Source organism: Arachis hypogaea, chromosome 6 (assembly GCF_003086295.3).
Source record: "Arachis hypogaea cultivar Tifrunner chromosome 6, arahy.Tifrunner.gnm2.J5K5, whole genome shotgun sequence".
NCBI classification, from domain to species: domain Eukaryota; kingdom Viridiplantae; phylum Streptophyta; class Magnoliopsida; order Fabales; family Fabaceae; genus Arachis; species Arachis hypogaea.
This window is the reverse complement of record NC_092041.1, coordinates 114,240,740-114,257,050: the sequence shown is the minus strand read 5'-3', so window position 1 is coordinate 114,257,050 and position 16,311 is coordinate 114,240,740.

Sequence of the window (16,311 nt, the reverse complement as noted above, 5' to 3'; positions counted from 1 at the left end):
ATATATTTAATATGTATTTTAAAGGCTTATTTCAATTTAAATTTCAATTATAACTTGAATTGATTAAAAATGTATACAATACCCCTATCTTGCAATAGTGCATCACAAAGATAGAAGAGGTTTTCAAGAACAATTTTCAGAATACTGAGTATATATTTTTAGAAATGAAAATATACTATGTATATGTAATATTAAAATCAATCAAATTAGACTCATTTAGAAACAACCAAATATAATGTGGAATAAGGGTTTCACTTTTAAAACTAAATCCAACGGAAACCAAGCAAACCCCTATTATTAATTATTATTTACTAGTAACTTTTAAAACTTATACTATTAATACAAATCACAAATTCCTCTTCTATTCATATTCATGTTCATATTTCCTATGTTGTTTACCATGACATATCGAATGAGTTTTTAATGGGTGATATTAGAATTGAAATTAGGGGTGTGCATGGGCCGGGTGAAACCGGGTTTGATGTGACCCAGATTCGGCCCGAAATATATACCGGGCCTATTTGTTAGACCCGAACCCGACTCTAGACCCGATGAAACCTATACACTTTCGGGCCACGATTATACCGGGTAAAAACCGGGTGAAAACCGGGCCGTTAACATTATATTACCTTGATACCTTCTTGTAAGTTAGTATGTAAAAATATCCAAATTTCCAAGACTCCAACCATTATTTGACATGGTAAAATTCACTTAGAAAAATATAATAAGAAGTAACTCTTCTCTAAAATTAAAGTATAACCATAATCAGTATTAATATTGCCTAATAACACCAAATATTTAAATCAATACAAATAACACAAAATTATGCATTAGTCTAAAGTCTTATGCATTTTAAGCATAAAACATTAACTTATAGTCTTATATATAATGACTAATAACACAAATATTAAGGTTTACAATACTTAAATTTCACATAATAATAACCATCATCCATCACTAATAACACAAAATATTAATTGTGTATGATGATCGGGCCACCGGGCCGATTTCGGGTGACCCGAGCTATGGCCCGGACCCGACCCAAAATAATGACCGGGTCTACTTTTGAGACCCATACCCGGCCCTAGACCCGATGAAATCACATCAAATTAGCCCCTAAAGTGTTCGGGACCGGACCGGGTCTTCGGGCCGGACCGGGCCATGCACACCCCTAATTGAAATTATCTTTATATAACATGTCTTTCTCACGATAATTGTTTTTTAATTAAATTTGGATAGCAATTATTAAAAAAATGGATACCTCCTCTTTTTATTTTATTTTATTAATATACTAAAAGTGGGTTTTTAATTAAGCTTATTGGAGTGAGGTAGCATATGTTTCTTTACTCATTTTCTCTCCAAAATAAAATACATTAATTAAAGAAATAATAAAAGAAGTAATTACAAATTATTATCATTAATAATTTCTAATTCGTGTAGTTTAATTTGTAAACCTAATACTATCTGAAATGATTCAGTTGCCTATGCCCAGAATTTCTCTAATTTTATAAAATGTTTAGAAATAAATAATTTTTTATTTAAATAAAAAATCCTGAGGGAATGGAATGTTTCTTCACAATTTGGTTTATTGATTATTTTCTTTTATATTTATTTAAAGGGAAAAAAATAAATGAGTTTTTGTTGAATGTTACTATAACTAAATCTAACATTCAGAGCAGTAGAGCAGAGTGTATTATTGTGTTTGGTCCCTGTCAACGCTTACCAAATAAACTAATCACTAATAATAATTTGTTTTAATTACTTTATTTATTTATAAAAGAGAAAATCACTATCCACTAATAAGTACACGTATGTATAATTGTATACTAACGAGTCTAATTAAGCATTGGATCCAAATTAGCGAAGTTTAAGGTCATGGTCTGTGTATCCACACATATACCTAGGAAAAATGTGTTTTCATCACATGCTGATGTTGTTTTGTCCTAATCAAGGTAAAATCTTATCTACTTATTTAAAAGTAAGATAAAATATGTTTTATGTATCTCACGTTTTGAGAATTAAAAAAATAATTAATATTTAATTTTATTTAATTTTATCTTTAATATTTTTTATTTGTGTCAAAATTAATTTTAAACATTAACTCGATTAAAATTATTAGAGACAAAATAAAAAATATGCAGAGGTAGTTTTAAGGGCAATTTACGTATCTAAATTGTGGAAATGGATCCTCTCCATTTTTTTTTGTCACTGGAGAGAATACAGTGTAATCTCTCACCTTCAATTTTTCAAGTGGGACCAGAAATAAATGAGAGAGAGAATACAATGAAGGGTGAGATCTTCCACTGGATATCATCCAGTTTTTTTTCCACTGGAGAGGATCCACTCCCCTAAATTGTTTGATCCCCAATATTACGCAAATACATTGTTTCAGTTTTTAATACGCAAATGCATTGTTTCTATATTTTATGTAAACCGCTACTGCCAGTAGCGGTTTACGTGTGAGTGTGTGTAAACCGCTACTGGCAGTAGCGGTTTACGTGTAAGTGCGTGTGTGTAAACCGCTGCTGGCAGCAGCGGTTTACGTGAGTGTGTGCGTGTGTGTAAACCGCTACTGCCAGTAGCGGTTTACGTGTGATGGTTTGCCTATATAAACCGTGGTTGCAGCCGCGGATTATGTGTTTAGAAGGTTTGAGGAGTTTTCTAGAGAGAGAAAATTGTAGAGAGAAGTCAGAGCAAGTTGTGAGCGGGCCCGAGGTTCCTCAGCGGCGACTTCTGGCGAGTTATCATGGCAGGCAGGAACCTGTACCGACTGAACGGCGTTGCGCATATTGCCGGTTCTATTGGTGACGAGGTTAGTTAATATTTATTTTTTTTCTAGTCTTTGCATATCTTAGTCAGAAAAACGGTAGGTTAGGTAGACGAATTAGAATTTATAGATCAGTCGTTGTATCCTGAATTTAGGGTTCGCATGCTAGGATGTTAGTTCACTAATCTTGGTTTAGTGTTTTTAGTTTTTGTTTGTTAGTTATAGATATGCCTAGTTACCTGAAATTTAATTCCATTCAATGAATGTTATGCCCGCTAATTAATGTTGGTTTAGTTTAGGGAACGGGATAGTTGACATTAGTGAATTATTATAGTTTGTTTAGGATATTTGTATGATATGAAGTTTTAAATTTTAGATCTTTACAATATTTTAAAATTTCTGGATGTTAATAAGTAAATTATTTGTGTTGTTATTTTCCCTATCGTGAGTAGGAAATTTTTTTTAAATATTATATAGGAGAATTTGCTGATGGTTTAAGGTATTCGTATTCGGTTAGATATGGAAATCTGTTTAAGGATAGGAGAATTTAATTGGACTCTGTTTTCGTTTGTTGTTCTGTGCAGCCCAATAGGTGTATATACAGTGTGAGGCGGCAACAGAATATGCCCATGCATGAACGTATCATCCCGTATTTAGAGCGGGCTGGATTGTACCATTTGGCTAGGCTAAATAGCCAATGGTTCTGGTTGGATGAGCCACTCGTTAGTGCGTTCGTTGAGAGGTGGCGTCCTGAGACGCATACGTTCCACATGCCTTTCGGAGAATGCACGGTGACATTGCAGGATGTGGCATTTCAGCTAGGGCTTCCTGTGGACGGGGAGGCTGTGAGTGGTTGCCTTGGTGAGTTTGAGACATACATGGAGGGTGGCCGACCAGCTTGGGAGTGGTTTGAGGACCTATTCGGTGAGCGGCCCCCACCGAATAAGGTCAAGCAGATGACAGTACACTTTACATGGTTCCACGAGAGGTTTAGGGTGCTACCACCAGATGCGAGCGAGGAGACTGTCCGCATCTACGCATGGGCCTACATCATGATGCTGTTATCGACTCAGTTATTTGGGGACAAGAGTGCGAACCGGGTTCATATACGATGGTTGCCATTTGTGGCAAACCTTGATGGCATGGGGAGGTATAGCTGGGGTTCGGCCGCTTTGGCGTGGCTGTACCGATGTATGTGTCGGGTAGCGAACAGAAATGTGACTAATCTTGCGGGCCCGCTCCAGTTACTTCAGAGTTGGATATTCTGGCGGTTTCCGTCTCTTAGGCCGGCCGGGTTTGAGGTTTTCTCTTTCCCGCTGGCATCAAGGTATGGGTTATGCTTTTTTAAGTTTAACAAATTTATTGGGCATATTTTAAATTTCGTGTCTAATATGACTTAAATTTAGGTGGTCTGCCTACTTACCTCCTAATGATGGAAAGGAGCAGAGGGTCATTAGGTATCGGCTTGCATTGGATCGACTGACCGCTCGTGATGTAAGTTTTATAGCAGCAAGAGTTTTACTTTTTGTTTGATCTCTATTCGTGACTAGATATATACTTGTTATTGTAGTCCTTGATGAGTTCTTAAATTTCAGATTGTGTTGGAGCCCTACTCCGCGCTTGATGTACTTGCCGTGGTCCATCCAGAGATACTTACAGAGGAGCACAGTCGCATGTGGCGAGCCGTGACTGCCTTGATATACTTTGCGGTCATCGAGTGGCATCAGGTTGACAGGGTTGTTCCACAGCTAGGTGGAGTACAACATATCCCCGAGGATGCTTTGAACGTAGACTGGCTGCATGCTAAGGACGGTAGGGGTGGCGATAGGTGGTTTCCCCACTACTATCAGAAATGGCATGAGCATTGGGAGAACCGACTAAATGCCGTCATTTCCATTGAGCGAGTGGCAGATCCTGGCCCATCTGCAGATTACCTAGATTGGTGGTACCGAGAGGCTCAGCGGTTCCTTAGCCCTGGGGCTGCATTTGCCGATCCTAGAGGCACCCAGATACCTCCGGAGGCATATCAGAGAGGATCCTCCCAGGTTCCACGCAGATCACAGCTACCTGATATGCCGGACAACCGTCGTGTTGAGAGACGCCGTCGTGTTGGTACTAGGGACACCGGTCGAGATTGGAGGTGGTTACATGATGCGATGCAGGAGGATGACGCAGGCGGAGATGCTAGACCTGAGGTCGATCACCGTGTTCGTCGGGCTAATGCCAGACATGGGAGAACTCCGGATGATACACAGCACGCAGGCGGAGTTAGTGGGTTTGCAACGACTGAGGCTGGAGGGGATACATTCACTAGCAGAGCTTATTCTCAGATGCCGGAGTTCACACCGACCATGACTATGGATTTAGATGATCAGCTGGTCAGTCCACGGTTTTATGCAGACTTTGCTGAGTTGATTAGGGATGATGCTGGCACGTCGAATGTGCAGTTTGGTGGCCAGTCTTACCAGCAGCAGATGCCGGATGTGCAGATGGAGACCGGAGCTTACCAGCCACAGTTGACGGAGATGCATTACCAGGCACATGATTATCAGGGTCAGTATGGGGTAGATCTGAACGTGCCTGCAGGTAGTCCGTTGGATACTTGGTTCACTATGGGGGGCACCCCCCAGTCCGCGTTCGGGTTAGACCCTCCACGTGATGATGTTGGACAGGAGGCAGCCCGACCGACTCGAGTCAGACGTCCAGCTCGATGTGGGACAGGATCTCATCTCCTTGGTGACTTTCATGATGTTGCGAGGGATGATCGCGATGGTTAGCACCATGTGTTGTTGTTTTTTATTTCTCGCTATGTAGTTTATTTTCTGATTTAGGACTTTTATGTTTTTTATATTTGGATGACTGTTATTTTGGGTACTTGTTACTTTATGTTTTATGCCCGTTGGACCTTATGTTTATTCTTGTTGGAAGGACTTTTATATTGTTCAGTTTTTACTTTATGATTATGTTGAGACAGTCTATTCTTTATCGATCTATTAGCTAAGATGGAAATTAAGGACAATATCTCTAGAAAAGTGAAACACAACTACCGATATTATCATTAACAAGACAAAACAAAAAGACTAAAAACTCATAACTGATAAACGAAAAGACTAAAAACAAATAACTTAAAACTCATAACAAGTAGACACGTTTGTTATCACGGAAACTACGACAAACGAAATAAGTAAAGATAAATCTACATCCCACTAGTAGATCCTCGCTGAGGGCAAACCCGTCGGGTATGACCGGGCTGCCTGCACAGACCACACCTCTTAGGTCGGCTGGTGTCGGCTTCGTCCATGTTGTTGCGGATGCGGGTGGACCGTGGTCGTCCTTCTCTAGCCCTTCTCATGCCCGGATCGGGTATAACCGTCGGCCCGTCATATGGTGGCCAAAGCCCATCTGGAATACATGGTGAAAAGGACATCTCATACAACTTAAAGACCTCAGACATGGTGTACACCCCATCAACATAAGTTGCCCAATCTAGGCGTGACTGCGCACAGCATGCGAGGGCATGGCAGCAGGGGTAGTGCAGCGCCTGGAAGTATCCACAATCGCAGGTGCGATCCCTCAGAGAAACCCGATAGCTACCCAAAGAGAATTTCCCGGTGGGAGTCGTCTCAGCCACAGTATAGTCAAGCTGATGCCTATCAAACACTGTCACCGTGAAGCACCTCGATTCCTTCAGATTACGCTCAATGGCCTTAACTACTGCCTGTGAAAACCGGTGCCCGGACCCTAACTGTGCCTCTGCCGTCTGCCCATGGACAACAAACAACTCGGCCAGCCGGAGATATGTCGACTTAACCAGAGACGTGACCGGGAGGTTTCTTGTGCCCTTCAAGACAGAGTTCACACACTCAGAGATGTTGGTGGTCATGTGACCGTATCTTCTCCCACCATCCTTATGCTGTGTCCACCTCTCATAAGGCATTCTGTTTGCCCATTCGCACATGGCCGGGTTCTCCGTCCTCATTATATCAAACCAATAGTCAAATTCTGCTTCCGTCTTCGCATACGCGGCATTTACCAACCACCTCCGCGCATCCTGCCCCTTGAAAGTGAGGGCAAAATTTGCAGCAACATGCCGAATACAAAATGCCCGATAAGCATGGGGGGGTTGCCAACCACTATCGGGGCTCTCTAATGCAGCCTTGATGCCGTTGTGTCTGTCAGAGATCACGAGAATACCTTGCTGTGGAGTGACATGCCTTCTAAGGTTCGATAGAAAGTACGACCAAGAATCTGCGTTCTCTCCCTCCACGAGTGCAAACCCAACAGGCAAAATGTTCGAGTTACCATCCTGTGCGATCGCCAACAACAACGTCCCGCCATATTTGCCATACAGGTGTGTGCCGTCGATGCTTATCAGCGGCTTACAGTGGCGGAAAGCCTCAATACACGGAGGAAACGTCCAGAACATCCGATGAAAGAAAACTCTATCCTCGTCAACTTGGTCACCCACCCTAACCAGGGACGTCTTCAGCAGAGCAATCGAACCTTCCATCGTGCATGTGACTCCAAGGATCCACCGAGGCAGATCTGCATATGACTCCTCCCAATCACCATATATTTGCGCTACTGCCTTCTGCTTCGCCAACCACACCTTCCGATAACTAGGCATGAATCCATAAGTCGCCTCCGTGGCCTCTTGCAACACCTTAATAGACACCGACGCATCAGCTCGAACCAATGGATAGATTCTCGCACAGATAACATGATAATCAAGCTGCTTGTGGTCGCTTGATATCGATGTGGCCATACACGTGTGCGGACCGTTGTACCTCTTAACCTCCCATGTGCCCTTCCTTTTCCGCATGACTATCCGAATCAACCACGTGCACCCGTTACCAAACTCCTTGCATCTCCCTTGGTATTTCAGGTTGTCGGACTCCATAACCTTGTACTCAACTCCACGCCGAATACTGTAATCCTTCACACTCAACACGGCTTCCTTTTTACTCTGGAAGGATTGGCCAATCTGAAATTCAGACATATTTGTCCCATCATGCATCCCCTGCCCCTCGAATGTTGCATCAGCATTCTGCTGTTGGCTGATGGCTTCCAAGTTCAAAGAAGAGAGGTGGGGAGGGTACTCCTGTGTTGCAGAACCGGAACATCCATGGGCTGAACGTCCGCCTCTTGAAATATCATCATCACTGTCCCCACCAATATCGACAGGCTCCTCATCCAAATCATCGTCAAACAGTGCATTCTCAACCCGATCCGGTCCGGCATCGCATTCAAATTCAGGAACAACAGGACCAACATATGCATGAACAGCCCCAGCACGTTCGGGCTCCGGATTCGGAACTGCCACTGCTACCACAGGCATCGATGTTGAGGCACCACCGGCTGGGATCGACTGAGGATTAGGGGCCGATGTCCCTGAGCTATCCACACCATCTTCCAACTTTGCAAACAGCTCAGTTACCCTCACCTCCGGAAATCTACGCCTGCAGTGAAACAAGACATGCAAGTCTTCATCCGACCCGATCACGAAGGTCTCATATCTCACACCAGTTGAGACAACATCAATGGGAATCTTGTAAAATAATTTTTTTACCCACTTCGTCCCACACACACCGAGCTTCCGTAATATGCTTTGCTTAATCTCCGCCAACGTATTCGAAGATCGGATAAAAACACTAAGTGGTTCTCTATCTGTGAATTTTACACCATGCCTTTTGCTCTTTTGAATTTTTCCAGAGCAGTGAACCAGAGCCACAAAACTTTCCTCTCCCTCCATTTGTGAATAACACTCTACTTCTTCACATTTGGTCCCTCTATGGTTTATATAGGCAGCCCCATTCAGACACACACACGTAAACCGCTACTGGCAGTAGCGGTTTACACACACGCACACACACACGTAAACCGCTACTGCCAGTAGCGGTTTACACACACGCACACACTCATGTAAACCGCTGCTGCCAGCAGCGGTTTACACACACGCACTTACACGTAAACCGCTACTGCCAGTAGCGGTTTACACACACACACACACTCACACGTAAACCGCTACTGGCAGTAGCGGTTTACATAAAATATAGAAACAATGCATTTGCGTATTAAAAACTGAAACAATGTATTTGCGTAATATTGAGGATCAAACAATTTAGTTGCGTAAATTGCCCTAGTTTTAATATAGATAAAAAAATATTAGAGATAAAACTAAATGAATCGAAAATATTAAAGACAAAATTGAATAAAATTAAATGTTAAGAATATTTAAAAAAAAAATTTAATTTTAGAGATAAAAAGTAGCAATATCTAATTTGGTTTATAAAACTTTTAGTGTTAATTTAAAATAGGTTTAATTACCCTGTTGGTCCCTATAGTTTCGTGAAATTTTTAATTAGGTCTCTATACTTTTTTTCTTTTTAATTGGGTCCCTGCACTAATTTTTTTTTTAATTAAGTCCCTCTTAGTAGTAATTGGCTTAATTTTATAGGGACCCAACTAAAAAAAAAAAGAATTGGTACAGAGACCTAAATAAAAGGAAAAAAAGTATAGGGACCCAATTAAAAAAAGAAATTGGTGCAAGGACTCAATTAAAAGGAAAAAAGTATAAGGACCTAATTAAAAATTTTGCAAAACTATAAAAACCAACAGAGTAATTAAATCTTTAAAATAATCTTTAATTTTTGAATTTATAAATGATAATTTTTTTGTTTGTCTTTAATTTAACTGTAATTAATACCGTCCTAACATGAAGTTGTGAACTCGCAAGCAACAAATTATTAGGCAAAGAATTTGATGGTCCAAAACGTTTGAACTATTAAATGGTCTTATAATAAAATATGTTTTTTAAATTTTTTAATTAATAACGGCTAAATAGTCTGTTTCTAATTTTAATTACAAATTAATTTCATATATTTTATTTAATCATAAAAATTATTTTTTATTTTATAAATTATTATTTTATCATTCATCTATTATGTTTATTAATAACCAAAAAACAAAAACAACAACAAATTAGATCTTCCCTTGATCGTAATAACTTTTTGGCAATCCCAATCGATTAAAAGTTTATCTTTGATCTATTACATCCGTGGAGGATTTTAAAATCGTGTTTCTTAGAAAATCAATTAATTGGATTAACAAAACAATCGATTGAATTTCAGGTTTTCCATAACTTAATCGATTGGACTTCAGGTTACCATAAGTTGCAAGGTAGTATGATTTTCGCAAAAATCAATCGATTGGTCATATTACCCAATCGATTGAACGATGACTAGAATGTGAATTTTTTATAATTCAATTGATTGTTTATATTACTCAATCGATTGAAGGCCGCTATTAAAATGATATACGAAGGTTTAATCGATTGGTATGATAATACAATTGATTGAATTTTGTACGTGACTAATGGTATATTCCAATTCAATCGATTGGTATGATCATTCAATCGATTGAAATGTGATGTAAATAAATTTTTTTCTGCATTCAATTGATTGAATTTTTAATCGCGCCATTATCAATTTTCATATCGTTTTCATTCAATTGATTGTTTTGTTAATCCAATCGATTGATTTTCTAAGAAATACGATTTCAAAATTTTCGACGGATGTAATGGATCAAAGATAAACTTTTAATCGATTGGAATTGCCAAAAAATTATTACAATCAATGAAAGATCTAATTTGTTATTGTTATTGTTTTTTTATCATAATAGATGAATAATAAAATAATAATTTTTATAATTAAATAAAATATATGGAGTTAATTTGTAATTAAAATTAGAAACGGACTATTTAGCGGTTATTGAAAAATTTTAAAAATATATTTTATTATGGGACCATTTAATGGTCTAAACATTCTGGGACCATCAAATCCGGTACCAAATTATTATGGAATTTTGTGTTTGTAGTTAAGTAAGTAAGTAACAAATTCCTTGAGAATTATTAAAGGAGAAAAAGATAATAATAATAATAATAATAATAATAATAATAATAATAATAATAATAATAATAATAATAATAATAATAATAATAAATGGATAGATAGACAAAAAAAAAGGATAGATGCAGCCATGATCGAATTTCGATCTTTACAATATATAGTTGATCCAGTGAACATATTTCTTTGTTGAGAGACATTCTGGAGTTAAAATCAAGATCTAGGGAGAAAACGTCTTGCATAACTCCAGGAAAACCAATGTTTGTGCTGATTGTTAGTAAATCACAGTTTAAAGAAACAATATGATTTTCACTTTCTTAATAAATCTGTTTCAGATTCGGTAGGTTAAAAATTAATTTATCGTATATCTAAGTTCTATTTTAAAATTTTTTTATTAGTCAATAAATTACTATATATAAAAAATAATATTTGAACTCTTTACACTTATATAATAAATTAACTATTAGATCAATTTAAATTGGTTGACTTAAACTAATTTTAAGAATAAATACTCAATCCATCCTTTGTCTATTTTCACAAAGAATTAAATATTTTTTGTCAAAAAAAAAAAGAGATACTTGGAGTTTCAATATTTTCATTTTATGACAATACAACTTCTCTCTTAAATAATTCTTTAAACATTAATGAAAATTAATTTTGTGAAGATTTTATTTATAATTTATAGGAGTTTTAAATCCCACAAAATTCTTTTCAATAATATAACTAATTATAACCACTACTATCATCACCACTTTCCTCATCTTTATCATTATCACTTCTATCTCTATTATTTCTATTGTGTAACCATACTTTATCATTATCGTTGTCTTTTCTACCGTCATCATCACCAATACAAATATTATCAATATTAATATTATCTTATTTCATTTCTTGTTCGATGATATTTTTTTCTTTTAAAAGATTTTCGTATTGTAATTATTTTTTTTCTGCGACATCATTTTCAGCAATGGTCTTTTTCTACTTGACCGCCACCGATAAAGAAATTTTTAAAAAATAAACTTATTAATAGTTTATGGAAGTTTAAAACCTTACAAATTACAAATAAAATCCTCTACAAACTAATTTTTATTACTATTTAATAAATTTTTTAACAGATAAATCGTATTATCTTAAAATTAAAAAAAAAAAAGCCAAAATGCCTCCATTTTTTTTTTACAAAAAACATCTTATTTTTTAATAAAAATGGACAAGAATCGAATTGGATCTTTACTCCTAATTTTAATTCAAGATTGTACGTAGGATCAGTTTTTGGGTTTTTTTTTTCTTTGGCCTAAACCCCGTTAGTTTAAAAAAAAAAAAGTTGATATGCTATTTTTAAAAAAATCGTATGATTTTTTTTTAACATGACTCGATATAATTGATAATTTTAAAATTCTCTATTAAAATTTCTCCCCTTTACAAAATTGTTAATTGTAACTTCAGATCTATTATAAGTTATTATAATATAACTAAGACAGTTATAAGTGTAATACCTAATATTTTTAAATTAGCCTTCAATTTTATTTGGATTATATTAGTGGTTAATACTCAAATTTTATAAAATTAAAAAAAATTATATAAAATATTTTATATAAAAACAGTAGATAATTAATTTTTATTTTTAAAAACTATTTAAAAATAGTGAAAACCTCAATCACAAAAATCGTTACTAATTAGGAAGTATAATGGACTTAGTGATACTAAAACAGAAAGTGAGTATACTAAATTATAAAAACAAAAATAATAACAAATTTTACTCATATTAAATAATTATATAATAAATAAAAACAAATATCATAACCATAATCATAGTCACTCAATAAATATTAAATAAGACACACAAAGGATCCTAATTTTCTCATTTTGTGTAATTATGGTTGAAACAATCGCCTATTCTCCATCCTTAATATGAATTTAGGTAAGTGCTTAACGTTTCGTATCTATGTCTTTGATATCCCACTCCTAACTATCTTATAATGTACTGATCTTTTTAGCTCAATCAAGTAGCGTATTGTTTTATACTGCATTATTCCTGAAGATGGTACAAAAAAAAGGGATGAAAAACAAAAATTTCTCAATAGTTTATCTATATAGTGTCATCATATCTATCTCCAACCACTTCGAATTTTAAAATAAAAACAATAATAATACAATGTTATTTAATTATTATTTTCAAAAGGCTTTGTTAGTTGGAGTGGTGTAACTTTTAGATGCTTCTCATTTACTTATGTTATGATATATGTGACTCATAACAAAATGCCTATAATGTTAAAATATATAGAATGCAAATTTATAAATCTTGATTTGATGTGCCAATAAACCATAAAGCAAGACAAAATAAATAAGAGAAGAACAGAAAGAATTTTTTAATAAAATAAGGATTATAGACATAATAATAAATTAAATAGAAAGGATCTTTGGATAAAAGAAGAATATTTGAATGAAATAAGAATAATAAACACAATCATAAATCAAATAGAAAGGATAAAAGAAAAACAATCATAATCATACACTTTTTAATATATTTTTCATTATTTTTTTCGTAACTTTTAAGGAAGGTATTGAGCTCAAATTGGCATAAAAACTAAAAAGGTAGGAGTCTCCTTCCCTTACTGAACGATCATCTCGATCGATCACCTTCCCTTATCGAAGGATCATCTCGATCGATTATCTTTCCTTACCGAAAGATCACATCGATATTTTGTCTTTGAAGGTCACATTCCCTTACCGAAGGATCATTCCCTTCATTCAAATTACAATCAAGGTTATTTAGACATACATAAGAAGGGAATTTATATTACAAAAAAAAAGGGACAAAAGTTTGTCGATCACCTTCCCTTTCCAAAGGATCATCTCGATTCAATCACCTTTCCTTACTGAATGATCATTTTGAGATTTTGTCTTTTTGAGTCTCATTTCCTTATCCAAGATTCTTATCCCAAAAGTTTGCCAATCACCTTCCCTTATCGAAGGGTAATCTCGATTCAATAACCTTCTCTTACCAAATGATCATTTCGATTATCTTGTCTTTGGGGGTCACTTTTTCTTACCGAAAGATCACTCCCTCAATTCTTTAATGCACATAAGATGGTTATTATGATGCATAATATGTATAAAATAAAGAGACATTATATCATGACATGCAATGCTAACATTTATATTAAAAAATATTTAAGATATGACATAAAAAAATAGTATAAAATCCCTACTTTCATTAAAGTTTCTATATATATTCTAATACAAATAGACACGATTTGTTAGCTAAGAGAGACTTGTTCCATCGCTAGACTTTGTGTATGTCTTATTAGCTAAGAGAGACTTGTTCTATCGCTAGACTTTGTGTATGTTTTGATGTACGTATGAATCTTTTGACTGGATAGAAAGAAAGTCTCCATATTCTGTAGTATGCATAATTTAGAGAAGATATTTTTTAGAATAATATATGAGTAAAATTTGTGAATAGTTTAGCAGAGGATTTAGAGTGAGAGTAAAGAATTGAGAAATGATAAAGATTTTTTCTATAATGGAATGAAGAAAGTATATGAATAGCAATAATAGAAGATAGAGGAATAGGTTATCTAGAATTTTTGTATATGTATAAAAAGGAGAATAGAATGAAAAAGAAATGACTTAAATGTCTCTTAGGTATGTGCAGATTGTGATAGGAGAATCTAGCTCGCGTTTAGGTGAAATTTTCAATCTAAATCGTCTCTTTGCAACCCTATAATATTTTGTACGTTTGAAATTTGAAAATAGCTATTAGAGACAAATTTATAGAGAATTGAATTAGCTTTAAACTGAGTTTTAAACAAAGTCAATCGAATAACCACAGATTGAGATATTTATGAAATACTGTTAGTGCTGGTTGGTTAAAACACGATATTTTATTATAAACTTGTAACAAATTTATCTACCTAATTTAATTTTAATTTGAATATTTATGTGCACTGAACTTAATGAATGAACCTAGTTTTTTCTTTAATTTTTTTTATATAACTAAAGATCATTTAAATTCAATAAATATAGAGTTAATTATGACTATATCTTAAAAAATTATTTATTATTAGTTATAAATTTACTAAAATTAGTATTTTTATATTTTTTAATTTTAAATTAAATATGTTAGTTTTTAAATGCATTATTTTTTTATTTTTTATTATAATTTTAAAATTTAAATTATTACAATTTTAATTAATTAAGTATTCTATAATAAATATAATTAAAAAAGTTGGATGTTACATGGAAATCCGAATATTTAAACAACTATTACTTGTCCCGAGAATCTAAATGTTTGAAACTAGTTATGGTCATCGAGGCAGTTATCACATCCCAAATTGGTTGGATATTTCAATAATATTTATTTGTTAGTGTAGAAAATAGAAATAACCATTTTTTTAATGAATACAAAAAGTCAAAAAGTAAACAAGTTGCATGTGATTGAATATTACAAAAAAAATAAAAAGTGTAAAAAAGTTGCATGTGCTTGGTCCAATGGCCCTCGATATTTAACCACATGACAAGACACTCAAAACAAACGACTCCAAATATTTTTGGTTGGATTATCATCTCTTATTCTCTTCGTGATTAGTTTATTACAGCTCCGCCGTTCTCTCTTATTTATTTATTATTCTATTTTATTTTAGTGTATTTGTGAGTGAATTTTTTAATGAGTTAAAAAGAAAATGATCTTTGAAAAATTAAGCATATATTAATGAATTTATCTATTTTGTATTTTAAAAATATATGTTAAGATTATAAATTAAAATTTTTTTATTAAAAATATAAAAATTTAAATTTTTAATATATTTATTTTATATTTATTAAATAAAAAAATTTAAAATCTTCTACTAATAATAAATTTATTATATACTTTTAAGATACATGTTAGTTAAATTCTATATTAATTTAACCTTTTGGACGATTAAAACGTAACTCAAGCCATTTTGGTCTATTCGTAAAAAGTAAAAACTAGCGAATCGAACAGGTAAAAATATGATTTTTTTTATGAATTGTTTATTTTGGTTTGGCTCAGATAATTTGCGAATTAAGCATATTCGAATCGAGCGACACAATTGACTTGTTTGACACCTTTTTGTTATTGTAATATTAATTTTTTACCTAGATTTTTAGATTAAATTTATAAATACATGATAACATTTTCTTATGGATATTAAATAGAAATTTTTATAATTATCTTGTATTTTTAATTTTTATTTCAGCATTTTAGAAAAATAAAAAATAAACTAAGTGGATCAATTCATTTAACTTATCAATTCGTATGAATAGAGTCAAGTTAAGATGATATTTTCTCTTTTTTTTTTTTCAGCGCCCAAACGGGCCAGGATAAAGCCCACTACCCATAAACCCAATCTCCCCAGTATTTGGATCCTGAGGCACCACCCTTCACCGGATCACTACCTAGATCTAGCATCTAGATAGGCAGAGGTAGCATAGTGGATTAGTAGTATCTGCCACCACCACATCTGGGCGGAGCAGCTGGTCGGATACCAACACTCCTCAGCAGAATCGTTAAGATAAAAACCAGTCATTTTCTGATTCGAACTTGTCGGCCCGCTCGTTTGATTAGCTCTATCAAAATCGTTTTTTGAACAACCAATGATTTGCCTTAAGCCCTTATAG